Source organism: Dromiciops gliroides, chromosome X, assembly GCF_019393635.1.
Source record: "Dromiciops gliroides isolate mDroGli1 chromosome X, mDroGli1.pri, whole genome shotgun sequence".
NCBI classification, from domain to species: Eukaryota; Metazoa; Chordata; class Mammalia; order Microbiotheria; family Microbiotheriidae; genus Dromiciops; species Dromiciops gliroides.
In genome coordinates, this window is record NC_057867.1 from 39490235 (window position 1) to 39504754 (window position 14520).

Consider the following 14520-nt stretch of genomic DNA (forward strand, 5'->3'; position numbering starts at 1 on the left):
CATTCATTTTTCATAAGATTTAGAGTTCCAAAGTTTTCTCCCTCCCTCCCTCCCTTTCCTTTCCCCTCCACAAGATCGAAACCAGGGCCTAAAGCCATTTTCTACATTTAAATATTAGGTTTGTCGAGGCACAGTCTTTCTGCATGGCCCCACCCCTCCAAAGGCAAATATTCTTCAGGCCAAATCAACCCCAACCTTTCCTGTCTGCCTCTTTTCTTCTGCCACTGGGTCCTCATTGAAGATTGGAATTAAAAAGATTACATTACTGTTTAATTTTCAGCAATGTGTATTTCCATTCCCAGAGGGCAAGGCAGGCCAGCCAGAGCCTAGCTTGAGGATTTCATTTCCTTAATCACCCTTTGGCATTTGAAGCTTTTTGGCTGAGTATACAAACTTTGAATGGAAACTTTGAAAAATGTGGGTCAGGGCTAGGCCCACCAGGAGGTTTCCTACAGTGCCAAGTTTCCAGTCCTCAGATAGCTGCTCCCGCAAAAGTTGCATGCCTCTAATTGGGCTGATTAAAGTCTCCCCAGGAAAAGTCATGTGACTCTAGAACTAGTAAGGACCTCAAGACTGGCCAGCATTGCCAGTACTTAAAACCCCCAAGTACTCCTGTTTGAAGATCGCTGACAAACCAGAGGCAGTGATGTTAGTAGAAAGTCTCTGATTTGGAGTCTGTGAATCTGGGTTGAAATTCTCTGCTTTGCTGTTTTATACCTTTATGACCTTGGGCAAATTACCTCTCTGGGTCCCAGTTTCCCCATATATAAAATAATAGGGTCAGACTAAATGACCTCTAAGCTTTCTTGCTGCTCTATATCTATTATCTTTTAAGCTACGATCCCATAATCCTATGGTCTTTATTCCTCTAGAGTCAGTTATTCATGCAACTCTGTCTTCTTTTTTAAAAAAAGCAAATTCCTAGAACTTGAGACCTGTGTTTCCATTGTATAAGCCCCTAAATATGTTCCCAAACCAGATAGAAATGCTTTGGGGATATCTTTGGATTTTCAAGGTCTCTTCTTCCTACTAAAAGTGTAAAGATATTCAAAAGCTAATAGGAGCAATTTTCCCCACTATAACAATGAGGCGAGTTGTTTAAAAAGTTGGTGTTGATGCATCTGCCCTCATTAACTGTTTGGTGCCTAGCAAAGTTCATCTGATTTCAAGATTTCATATAGCCTTCTTGGGTGATACCATTCCTAGTTTTTGTGTGTCAATGGGTGACAGATGTTTACAGAAAGTTTTGCTTTCATCTCTTTTTCTCCCTTCTATCCAGCTTCCCCCTCTATCTTTCTTTGTCTTTCTGTTTCCCTTTCTCAATATCTATTAGTTGCTGTGTCTCCCTGTCTATTGGTCTCTCTCTTTCTCCCCCTGCCCCCACTTAGAAGTAAGAAAAAACCCGCACCGTTACTAACTTTGTTCACAAGAAGTTAGAAAATTGGACAACTGCAATGTAGAAATCTGAGCCAGGTTGGGTCCAGCTTCCCCATAGGACAATTCCCCCTCTAAATTGGGGCCCTGTGGGTGTGAGCTGCTGACTTCTTGTTTTCAAAGTCATTAATCAATGGCTCTGTGCTGCTCTTCCTGCACTTCTAGAAATTGGATCTCATGTGGGTCGGTCTTGCAAAATTATTTCTGAGTCTTCTAGATTGCAAATAACTTGGTTCCCAGCTGCTTTCCAGCAGGAGTCATCAAGCTGCCTCCCTTGCTGTGCTACTTGTCAGCACTTTTCCCCTTGCCTTGTCATTCACCTTCTTCCTCTTTGAGTTGTACCAACTTACATCCTACAGGCCTCCTGTAATCCTTGCGCCTGCCGCTCCCCCTCCCAAGCCCTCCCTCTTTTTTCTGCCATGAAGCAAATAAGTAGGTTTCTAAAGGAGGTTGGTTTTTCCACACAGTTCCCCTAGATTTCACTGACTGACTTTGGGCAGATGATGTGCTCATTCTGTCTCTCTCGCTCTGTCTCTCTGTGTCTCTGTCTGACTGTGTGTGTATGTGTGTGTGTGTGTGTGTGTGTGTGTGTGTGTGTGTGCGCGCGCACGCGCGCACAGGGCACCACCACTTCTGTGGAGGGATAAAGGGACAGCCTTCCTCCCCCAGTTTTTCTCCTCCACTCCCCTCTTTTCACAAAGAAAAATGGGGACAGCTAGGTGACGTAGTGGATAGAGCACCGGCCCTGGATTCAGGAGGACCTAAGTTCAAATCCGGCCTCAGACACTTAACACTTACTAGCTGTGTGACCCTGGGCAAGTCACTTAACCCCAACTGCCTCACCAAAAAAAAAAAGAAAGAAAAATGGCAAGGTTTTGGTAGTGATGGGGATGGGGAAGTAATAACAACAGGATGCTGAGTCCTCTCCTTTCCATATGTGGCATTCCAAGCATTTATTTGCCATTTTGTGGCCCCAGTACACCCTGACTTTTCCATTTCTGTGTCTGCCTGACCCCCCCCCCCCGCCCCATTTGGAGGAAGTATGGGAACAGTGAAAAGAATATTGAATTTGGAATCTGCAGACATGGGTTCACATCTTAGCTGCATACCATTTACCCTAAGAGGTATACTGAGGATCAAGTAAGATAATAGATATATACAGCATAACATCTCATATAAATGTGAAGTTGGAGGCTGCTGTGGTGTAGAATGGGCACTGGATTTTGAGTTAGGAGGAACAGAGGGATTGGACCTGTGATCTTGTTGGTATTGGAACTCCTGGGTGAGGAAACTCCCTCTACCATTGCAGCTCTCTACCTTCTCTACAACTTAGAGAGCTGTCTAGAGAAGTAAGTTAAGTGACTTGTCCAGGATCATACAGCCATTATGTGTCAGAGTTGGGACTTGAACTCAAGTCTTCCTGGCTTTGAGGCTGAACTTCTATACACTATGTTATGCTGCTAGTTAGTGACCCTGGGTTAAAGTACCAAATCCATCACATTGGACTCGGGCAAGTCCCTTCCTATCTCTGAGCCTCTGTTTATTCATCTATGAAATGGAGACAATAGTCTCTGACTTACCCACTTGCCATGGCTGTGGTGAGGAGCAGATGAGCTCATGAGTATAAAGTGCATTGTAACCATGAAATTGACAGTAAGGGGTGCAGCTAGGTGGCGCAGTAGATAAAGCACTGGCCCTGGATTCAGGAGGACCTGAGTTCAAATCCAGCCTCAGACACTTGACACTTACTAGCTTTGTGACCCTGGGCAAGTCACTTAACCCTCATTGCCCCGTGCAAAAAAAAAAAAAAAAGAAAGAAAGAAAGAAATTGATAGTAATGGCCTGCCAAACTGGCCTTGCTGATTTCCTCACACATAAAACTCCACTTCCTGCCTTCTTGCCTTTGTGCCAGCTGTCCTCTGTTCCTGGCAGTCACCTCCCTTGTCATCTCTGCCTGTTAGAATCCCTAGTTTCCCTCAAAGCTCATTTCAAATACAACTCTTACATGAAGGCTTTCCTAGCCCCACCACCAGCTGCTAGTCCCCCCCCCTCAAAAAATGGCTTTGCCTTTATTTTGTACATATTTGAAACATTTATATATGGATATGTTCTCTCACTTAAATGAATGTAAGCTCCTGGAAGGCAGGAGCTTTTTCATTTCTATCTTTGATGCATAATGCCTAGGGGCTAGGAATGCTGATGCAGGAAGATGTGACACCAGTGGTAGGGCTGGGACATGACATTAAGGAGCAGAGTTCTGGATAACTGGCAGCCACCTTCCCCATGATCCTGACTGCTGACAGGGCCAAACGTGTTACAATTAGATTTTTTAAAAGACATGTAAATAAGATGGAAGTAAGGGCAGGCAACAGAGGATGCATACACAAGTGGGACATGACAGGGTCCTGTAGAAATAACGTCAAGGGTGCTAAATCTCAACTTGATCTGAGGCAAACAATGAAAGCCAAAGAAACAGAAAGGATCTTTTAGCTACATTGGGGATAAGAGGATATTTAGAAATCCTGACTCTGCCATTCAGTGCATTAGCTCTCAGCTTTGTATCTTCTGAAAATTTGATGAGCCCGCCATCTATGCTTTAATCCAAGTCAGTGATAAAAATGTTAAACAATGCAGAGTCAAGCACAGATCCCTAGGGTACTGTACTAGATACCTGCTTCCAAATAGTCACTGGACCATTAACAACTAATCTTCAAGTCTAACCATTTAAACAATTTCGAATCCATATGATTATATTATAATCTATCCTACATCTCTCTATTTCGTACATTTGAATAGGGTAAACACTCAATAAAATCAAGATAATTGCTATCTATTAGCTTTATAAGGCTAATTTAGCATTATCTCTTCAAAATGAAGCCATTTTGGGACTTTGTGATCACTGCTTCATTTTCTAGCTATTTACTAACCACCCTTTTAATAATACCGTACAGTCCAAAAATATTTCTAGCAGCTCTCTTTGTGGTGACAAAGAATTGGAAATCGAGGGAATGCCCATCAATTGGGGAATGGCTGAATAAGTTGCAGTACATGAATGTTTTGTTTTGTTTTGTTTTGTTTTCTTCGGGGCAATGGGGGTTAAGTGACTTGCCCAAGGTCACATAGCTAGTAAGTGTCAAGTGTCTGAGGCCGGATTTGAACTCAGGAACTCCTGAATCCAGGGCCGGTGCTTTCTCCACTGCACCACCTAGCTACCCCGAAGTACATGAATGTAATGGAATACTATTGTGCTATAAGAAATGATGAGATGGCAGATTTCAGAAAAACCTGGAAAGACTTAAGTGGACTGATGTTGAATGAAGTGAGCAGAACCGGGAGAACAGCAATTTTGTGTGATGATCAACTGTGATAGACTTGCCTCTTCTCAGCAATGCAATGATCCAAGACATTTCCAAATTTCATGATGGAGAATGCTCTCCACAATCAGAAAAAAAGAACTATGGAATATGGATGCAGATTGAATCATACTGTTTCTACTTTTTTTTCTTTTTTGAGGTTTTCCCTTTTGTTCTAATTTTTCTTACACAGCATGACTCATGCAGAAATATGTTTAATGTGATTATACACATATAATCTATATCGGATTCCTTTCTGTCTTGGGGAGGGAGGGAGGAAAATTTATAACTAGAAATCTTATTAAAACAAATGTTTAGGGGCAGCAAGGTGGTAAGTGGATAAAGCACTGGCCCTGGATTCAGGAGGACCTGAATTCAAATCCGGCCTCAGACACTTGACACTTACTAGCTGTGTGATCCTGGGCAAGTCACTTAACCCTCATTGTCCCATAAAACAAAACAAAACAAAACAAAATAAAAAACAACCCCAAATGTTTAAAACTAAAAAGAAATAATGCTGCACAGTCTAATTTTGGGGGGGGGGGGAATTGAGGTAAAGTTCACTGACATATAGTCTGCAGACCATTCTCTCTTCTCTTTTGAAAACTGGGAACTTTGCCCTTCTTTAATCCTGTGTTACCTCTCAAGTTTTCCATGATATTTCAAAGATCATTGATAGTGGCTCAGGAGCCACACCTGCCAGTTCTTTTCATGCCTCTGGGTCCTATGATGTAGTCATTTAGGCCTGATGAACTGAAGTTATCAAAGGCAGGGGGATCTTTTCTTACCATCTTCCTGTTTACCCTGGGAATCAACTCTTTTTTTTAGTGATTTTTGTTTTGACTTTGCCAGTCCATTGATCATTTTCCATGGCAGAGAACACAGAAGCAAAATTAGAATTAAGCAGATTTGTTCTTCCCTGTTTGTGGGGATCATAGTCCAGTCTATCCTAAGCAATAGTCCTATTTCTTTTTTTTGCAGGGCAATGAGGGTTAAGTGACTTGCCCAGGGTCACACAGCTAGTAAATGTCAAGTGTCTGAGGCCGGATTTGAACTCAGGTCCTCCTGAATCCAGGGCCAGTGCTCTATCCAGTTCGCCACCTAGCTGCCCCCCATACATTAGTTTAATGCCTTTGATTGACTGACGGATTCAATGAACATGTTAACACCTGATAAAGGTATCATGGCTAGATTATCTTGTTAGTTACTTTAATTGGGATGAGGTGATTTACTGATTGATTCAATTGACCCTGCTCTTTACACTTAAAAAAACTAAACTGGGAGAAAATTTTGGGAATGCGGCAGCATAAGAGGTGACCTAGGGCTCACCTCCTCCCTTATAATGTCAGCTTAACAAGAGGGACACCCCAAAATACAACCAAAGCAACAATGTCAAGGAGAGGAAAAATGAAACATGCCACCAAAAGAGAATTCTCACAAAAAATAACAGAAGACAATTTCACTATCTTACACTCCCTCTCTAAATGTGAATCACCCCTCTTTACAAGCCTCTAGCCATGTGGCTCCAGGGAAGCAGGCAACTTGCCCCCCAACTTATCCATCCCTTATGTCAGTTCTAGTTTGGGGCATCAGTTATTAGAGTTAATCCCTCAACAGTGTTCTGAGGGAATGCAAGCAGATTGAGGCCTATGCACTGACCAAACCACAGAGGTTCAGGAAAAAGAAAATGTGACAGCTGTGAAGGAGTGTGGGGGCCAAGTGAGTGAGGAGTCAAACTGTAGCACTTCTTTGTTCCAGTATCCTAACTGGAGCCTCCTCCTGCCCCAGTGGGTTGAAGTCCTGTGAATGCAAAAAAAGTGGTGGAAAATGGACAAGAGGCCTAGCTGCCTCAGATCTCTCAGGGTCACCTTGTGACAGTAAGCTAGCTAGCCACTTCTGCCTCTTCAGGACCACAAACCTCACCCCACTTGTTTTGCTTGGGGAGAACAAAGTACAGACAGTAGGGATTGGTAGAGTAAAACATCGTGGGACCTGTCTCAATGCTATCTAATAAAGAATGAAAGATATTGACAGTAATAAGCATAATTACAAAAATGATATAAAAACACTGACTAATGAAAACAGATAAAAGCTGACACAGGAGGAAAAATGAGCCAATAACTTAAGGAGAAAAAAAAAACAACATTACAATGAACAAGTACTTTGCAGCAAAAGAAATTGAGTCAAAAACCTCTAAGGAAAGAGAAACTATTACTATAAATTCTACATGGCCTTCAGAAATGATAATGGAGAAATTCCAAGACTGTCCAGAATGGCTCTGAAGAGCAATAAAAAAATTAAGTGAAGATATCAAACACGTAAGTACAGAAATTCAATCTCTCAAGGAAGAAATATGTAAATCTAACAAGAACATAGAAAAGGAACAAATGACAGAAACTTCAAAATGATAGTCTGAAAAAAAGTGAATAAGAAAATTGGAATGTGAGAACACAGAGCGTAAGCAAATTAATTGACAAAATTGGAAGAACACAAGAGCTCTACAAAACAACTTAGAATTAAGAACTGAAAATATGATGTGAAGAAGTATATAAGGATTATAAATCTCCCAGTGAAAAGTATGATTAAAGTAACCTGTTCATATACTTTACAACTATTGGAAACAGATAATATAAACCAAAGAATCCAACAGAAAGGAACTGCACATTTAACTCACCAAGAAGCATCATAGTAAAAATTCAGACGTTAAACAGCAAATATTCCAGGCAGCCGTGAAAAAAATCACATTCCAAAGAAAATATATTAAAATAGTCTAAAATTATACCACATTTACAAGAAATCAAAGGGAAAATTGGAATGAGATTCCCAAAAGTGAAGAAGACAAGTTTGTACCCCCTAAATGACATAACTTACAAAGCTAAGCCTAATTAGAAATGAAAAAAGACACTTGGCAAAAGGAAAGACTTTGACTTAGTTCCTTAATAGAAGTCCAATGTGATATAATCTCTATAAGATTATAAATTCCCAAACTGGTGCTAATCTGCCTTGGGGATGTTTTCTTGCTAGGTTTTCCCCACATTGATGAAATCATTGTTCTAATCTCCTCCTCCCCCTCCCTCCCAAAGAAATCGCAAATATCATGAATCAAATACACTGTAAGATTTATGTGAATTGATACAGAGTGAAATAAGCAGAACCAGAAGAACAAAATATGCCTTGTCTACATTGATGCAAGTGAAGGATAACTCAGAGGAATCTGTACTGTGAGTAAATGAAAAACCAGGAATGGTTCTGGAGAAGAGATAGTGGAAATATACCTCCTTCCTCTTAGCAGAGAGGAGGTAGGATGAGGACCAGCATAGTGTTCTATACATTAATATATATGGTCAGACAGTCAGTAAGCATTTATTAAGTACCAACTGCATCCCAGGCCCTGTGCTAAGCCCCGAAGACACAAAGAAAGGCAAAAAAATAGTACCAGCTCTCAAAAAGCTCACAGTCTAAGGGGGAGGAAGAGTAAACATGTAAACAACTATGTAGGAACAAGTTATAGATGGGATAAATTGGGAATAACAAACTAGGGAAGGCACTAGAATTAAAGCTTCCTGTAGAAGGTAGAATTTGAAGAAAGCCAGGGAAGCCACGAGGCAGACATGAGGAGGGAGGGAAGTGTAGTCATGGAAGACACTTGGTGAAAATGCCTGGAATTGGGATCTCTGGAGTGTGCTGTATGAGGAACAGCAAACCATTGTCACTGGATGAAAGAGTACACGGAAGGTGAATAAGGTATAAGAATACTGCAAAGGTAGGAGGGAGACAGTTACTGAAGAAAAGAAGATGAGCATTTATTAAGTGCCTACTATGCACCAGACACTGTTCTAAGCACTTTACAAATATTATCCCATTTGATAATATATGGGCCTTCGAATTCCTTTATGCTTGTGATCTCTGAATGGCTCATTTCTTTTCTCTCTTTATCCAATTGGTGCGTAGCGTATGTTAGCAACAGTAGCCCTTCTGCCTTATCCAAATATTTTCCACTCCTGGATTTTTGCCCATTAGCATATTTTTTTAGTATGCAATGCTCCTCACCTTCCCCCTTTACTTATCTTGTTTCTTTTACAAAGCCATTCTCCAAGCAAGGTTCTAGTCCCATAAAATCCCATTCATATCTTTGAGTCCAAATTTGACTCCTTGTATTAGGGTCCCTAATTCCTCTCGTTTGTTTATTTACACTTGGGACACAGACATCTGAGGCCTTGCATTTTGTCACTGGCTTATTTCATGGATTGTTTTCTCCTGTGAGCTGCTGTGTGCTTATCCCCTTCTTACATTGTAGCGTGGTGGTTATGCCAAGATAGTCTTCTTTCTCCCTCTCCCTTTCCAGCTTAAAGAACTTTTGATTAGATTTTCATGCTTCCAGACAAATACGTGTTTACTAGCTTATATTCAGTGTGCTCCATTCATGACCAAAAACCATTTTCCCCCTCAACAGGCCTCATGTGGAATCTCTTGGAGCCCCAGAATAACTCCTTGCTTTCAGAGCTATGGTGGCCTCTACTTCAATTGGCCTAGGCAGGATGCCCTTTGAGTTCCATGTATTCATTCAGAATTTCTTAATTTCTTATATTCTTATTTCAACACAGTCTCCCCCATGAAGCTGAGGGGACCATTTGATCACTGTTTATTCACACTGACTCTATTGGAAAACTTTCAGAGTTAAACTTTCCTAGTCTCGTGTCCCATTTCCAACACACACCCTCAGTCTCTCCCACCTCACCTCCATTACTAGACCATTTCCAGATTCCCTGTGACTCTGATCAATAATGTAAGCAATTCAGCCTGGCTTATCTTACCTCTTCATAATACAATTTCTTAAATGAAGTTACTAAGTCACTACTGAGCGCTTACCTTCTTCTTTGTGCTGTTAGACGCTGTTGGGAGCAGAAGGGAGAAGCACAGAATGGCAGATCTGGAAGGCACCTTAGAAACCGTGTAGCCAACTCCTTGGTTTGACTGAAGTGGAAACTGAGCCGCAGAAAGGAGAGCGATATTTGTGCAAGCTTACCTAGAAAGTTTGTGACACAACTGGACTATTTTATAAACTCAAAGACTATCAGATCAGGAAGGGGCTTTGGGGATCATACATGCCAGCTTCCTTGTTTTACCAGAGGAGTGGAAGGGAGTCACCCGTGTTCTCACAACCAATGAAAGGCAGAGCCAGGAGCCAGAGCTAGAAATTGATTCCTACTTCCTAGTTTTTTACATTATATCACAGGAAGTGGTACCTGCCCTCAAGCACTTGCAATCTAGTTGGCGAGAAAGTCCTTGCAAGCATTAATCAATGAAAGGGCAGAGCCATACAGAATCTAATCGAGCATCCGACTCCAGGCTTCAGGCTACGTACTGCGGAAGCCCAAGGAGGGAGGGGCTAATGGCGGCTAGAGAGTTTTGGACGAAGGGGGCGGGGGGAGGCTCCCGGCTCTCTTCTCTTTTCTAGGTGGATTTCTTCATCTAGCCTCCATAGCTGTGGCTCTTTGAGAAATATTCTGACCAGCTCAGTCTTTCTGACTGGCTCATATATCATCTTCTTGAGAGATGGATGGAATTTCGGTACTGATTGCTCTGTCCTTGACTGACTCTCTTCAGTCTCTGTCTCTTTCTGTGTCTCTCTCTCCCACTCCCACTCCCTTCCCCCTCCCCCTCTCCTCTCACTCATCTTTCATCTTTTGCTTAGTTTCTCTCTCTGTTTCTCTGTGTCGCTCAGTCTCTGTTGATCTCTGTCTCTCCCTCTCCTTTTCTATCACAGTATCTCTTTGTCTTTGTTTGACTGTCTCTGTTGCTTCTTTCTCCCCCTTTCTTCTCTTTAAATGACCCTCTCTTTTCAAATCTCCCTCTCCTCTCTCTCTTGCTCTTTTTTCTGTTTTCCTCTTTATCTCTTTCTGTTTCTTTTTGTGTCCCTTTTTAGCCTCTTTCTTCTATTCTCTCTCAGAGTCTCTCTCAACTCTCTCCCTCTCCTTCTCTCTGTCTTTTCTTTTTCTCTCTCTCTCTCTGTTTCTCTCTTTTTTCTCTCTGTGTTCCTCTCTCAATACCTGCATCATATACTTTGTGCCCAATGAACCCTTGTTACCAGGTTCTTTGGCAAAAGGAAGGACTTTGGCCTGGGGAACAATGGCAGTGTATAAGGCCCAAAGGAGAGAGGAAGCATCAGATAGATGGACCAGTAAATAGCATTGGATTTATAATCCAGAAGACCTGAGTTCAAATCCTGCCTTGGCTACCTACTGGCTACGAGCAAGTCACTTCAACTTTTCCAACCTCAATTTCCTTACCTATAAAATCAGGTTAATAATAACACCTGCTGCCCAGGGTTGTTGATGAGAATCAAGTGAGATCATGTTCATGAAGCTCCTTGCAAATCTTAAAGCACTAAATAGTTGTGAATTGTTATTGTTGGTATTATAGAGTCTAAGTTAATTCAACAAGCATTTCATTTGTTGCTATTATTGTTTGGTAATTTCAGTTGTATATAACCCTTTATGACCTCATTTGGGGTTTTCTTGGCAAAGATACTGGAGTGGTTTGCCAGTTTCTTCTCCAGTGCATCCAGTGGATCCATGTTGTCAGGCAATCAGATGTTAAGTGACTTGCCCATGGTCACATAGCTTGGAAGTGTCTGAGTCTGGATTTGAACTGAGGTCTTCCTGGCTTCAGGCCCAGTGTTCTATCCACTGTGCCACTGACTGCTGCCAGCATTTCATTAGGGGATACTATAGCAAGCCATCATAATATCGGAGAAGAAAATTGATTTAAAGTAAAAACATCTGACTTCAAGTCTCAGCTCTGCCACTTTTTACTATGTGGCCTTGGATAAGTCACTTTACTTCTCTGGGCTTCGGTTTCCCCCACTGTAAAATGAGAGTGTTGGACTCTGAGATCCCTTCTAGCTCTAGAGCAGGGATTCTGGAATCTGTGAACTGTTTTTTTTTTTCATATTTTGATGACATAATTGTTTTGCTTTGTAACCCTGTACATTTTGATTTACACATTTAAAAACATGATTGTGGGGGCAGCTAGGTGGCACAGTGGATAAAGCACTGGCCCTGGATTCAGGAGGACCTGAGTTCAAATCCGGCCTCAGGCACTTAACACTAGCTGTGTGACCCTGGGCAAGTTACGCAACCCCAATTGCCTCACTAAAAAACTAAATAAATCAAACATGATTGTGAGAGGTAGTCTGTAGGTTTCACCAATCTGCCAAAGGGGTCCATGAGATAAAAAATCTAAAGAACTCTTGCTTTAGAAATACAATATTCTGTGTTGACCTGGGATAATCACTTACTCTCTCCAGTCTCAGTTTCATCTGTAATATGAGGGAGTTGAACCACATGAGCTCTTATGTCTCTTTCAGCTTTAAAGCTATAATCTATGATCCTTCTAACTCTAAATCTGTGTTCCTCTGGCATGCTAGAAGGTGGGAATTACAAAAAAAAAAAGAAACAAACCCTACTTTCAATGCTCTCACTTGCTGGAAGATAAGTGAATACTAGATATATACAAAGTAATATGGGGGAGCACTAACAACTTGAGACATTAGGCAGACCTCTGTGTAGGAAGTGGTACCTGAGCTGAGCCCTGAAGGGAGTTAGAGATTGCAAGAGGCAGAGATTAAGAGGATGTGCATTTGAGGCATGGTGCCCAGTCTATGCAAAGGCCTAAAGGCAGGAAATAGATCTTTGGATATGGAGAACACAAATAGGCCACTTAGAATGGAATATAGAGTGAATGAAGGAGAGTATTGTGAAGTAAGTCTAGAAAGATAGCTTGGAGCTCAATTGTGATGGGCATGAAATGTCAAACAGAGGAGTTTGTATTTTATGCTAGCAGCAAGAGGGAGCCATTGAAGCTTCTCAAGCAGGAGAGTGGTATGGTTATATATGTGTGAGGAAAGAAATGGGAGGTCATGCCTAACACTTGTGCTATGACCCTTGAACATGGGATGGTGCCCATTCCCTGACCAATGACTTTGAAAAAGTATTCAAAGCCTATTTGGGCTAGTTGGGAACAGCAGATGCCATCTGAGTGACGACTGACAATATCTAGCCCAAATTACTTGTGCCCCTTCCTCTCTTTTTCCCATGACTCTTTAAAATTGCCATGTGTCCCCTGCTCAAAAACTTTCAGAGGCTGTCTCTTACCACTAGGATCAAACACTAAGTCAGTCTGTCCCTTAAAGCCTCCAACCATCTGGCTCCAATCTGGTTTCACATTCCTTCCTTTCACTTATTCTTTATTCTATTCAAACTGCTTCCTAGTTGTTCCCCAAACTCAACATTCCATCTCCCACCTTGACAGAGGCTGTCTTCAATGCCTTCAATGTGGCAAGTCATGTGCAAGGAAGAACTCCTCAGTGCTACCTCCTTCTTAGATTACCTTGAATTTACCTATTTGCAGACATGTTAATACTTCTCCCAGGTAAAAAGTAAATTTCTTGCTATTTTGCCTAGACTCATTCATTCTTCAGTTCAATGTTTCCCTTTCTCATCTTCATCTCTTAGAATTCTTATTTTTCCAAGCAATCAATCAATAAGCATTTATTAAGCACCTACTACATTCATTCTTCAGTTGTTATCATGCTCTAATTCCCTCATACTCACCACACTCCAATGATCTTGAACCCCTAACTATATAAAAACCCATTCTTTATAACCCATACTGCCTAATCCTTCAATCCTCCTTAATCCTGCACCCCCCCCCCCATGACCATGTTTTACTTTGGATTTTCCTGCACCTTCCACCATGGCCTGATCTATGATTGACAAATTCTTTTCATTTTAAAGCATTTCATCTCTTTTTCCTTCATCTTTTGCCACTCATTGAGTGGAGGAGTAATGGTAGGGGGGCAGGGCAAGAAATGCTTGAACCTCACTCATATCTAAATAGGTTCAAAGAAGGAAATGTACATATGAATACTCAATTAGAAATAGAAATCTATCTTACCCAATAGGGTAGTAGAAGGGGAAGGGTATAAGAGAAATGGGAGAGTGGATTAAAAGGGAGGGCAGATAAAAGAAGGGAATGGTAAAAGTAAAACGAATTGAAAGGAGGGACTGGATAAAAAGAGAGAGAAGGATCAACAAAAGAAACAGGATAGAGGGAAATGCAGTTAGTAATCTTAACTGTGAATGTGAATAGGATGAGGAAACTGAGACAAATGTATAAAAATAAGAGCCATTCCCCAGTTGATGAATGATCAAAGGATATGAACCAGCAGTTTTCAGAAGAAGAAATCAAAGCTATCAATAGTCACATAAAATGCTCTAAATTGCTACTGATTAGAGAAATGCAAATTAAAACAACTCTTATATATTACCTTATATCTATAAGATTGGCTAACATGGCAGAAAAGGAAAATGGCAAATGCTGCATGAATTGTAGAAAAATTGGAACAGTAATGCATTGTCTGTGAAGCTGGGAACTAGTCTAACCATTCTGGAGAACAATTAGGAACAATATCCAAAGGGCTATAAAATTGTGGATATCCTTTGACCCAGCATTACTGATACTAGGTCTGTATTCCAAAGAGATCAAAGAAAAGGGTGAAAGTACCTATGTGCACAAAAATATTGAAATGAAGGGGATACCCATTAATTGGGGGATGGCTGAACAAGTTGTGGAATTTGATTTTGATGGAATACTATTGTGCTATAAGAAATGATTAGCACAATGGTTTCAGAAAAACCTGGGAAGACTTATATGAACTGATGCAAAGTGA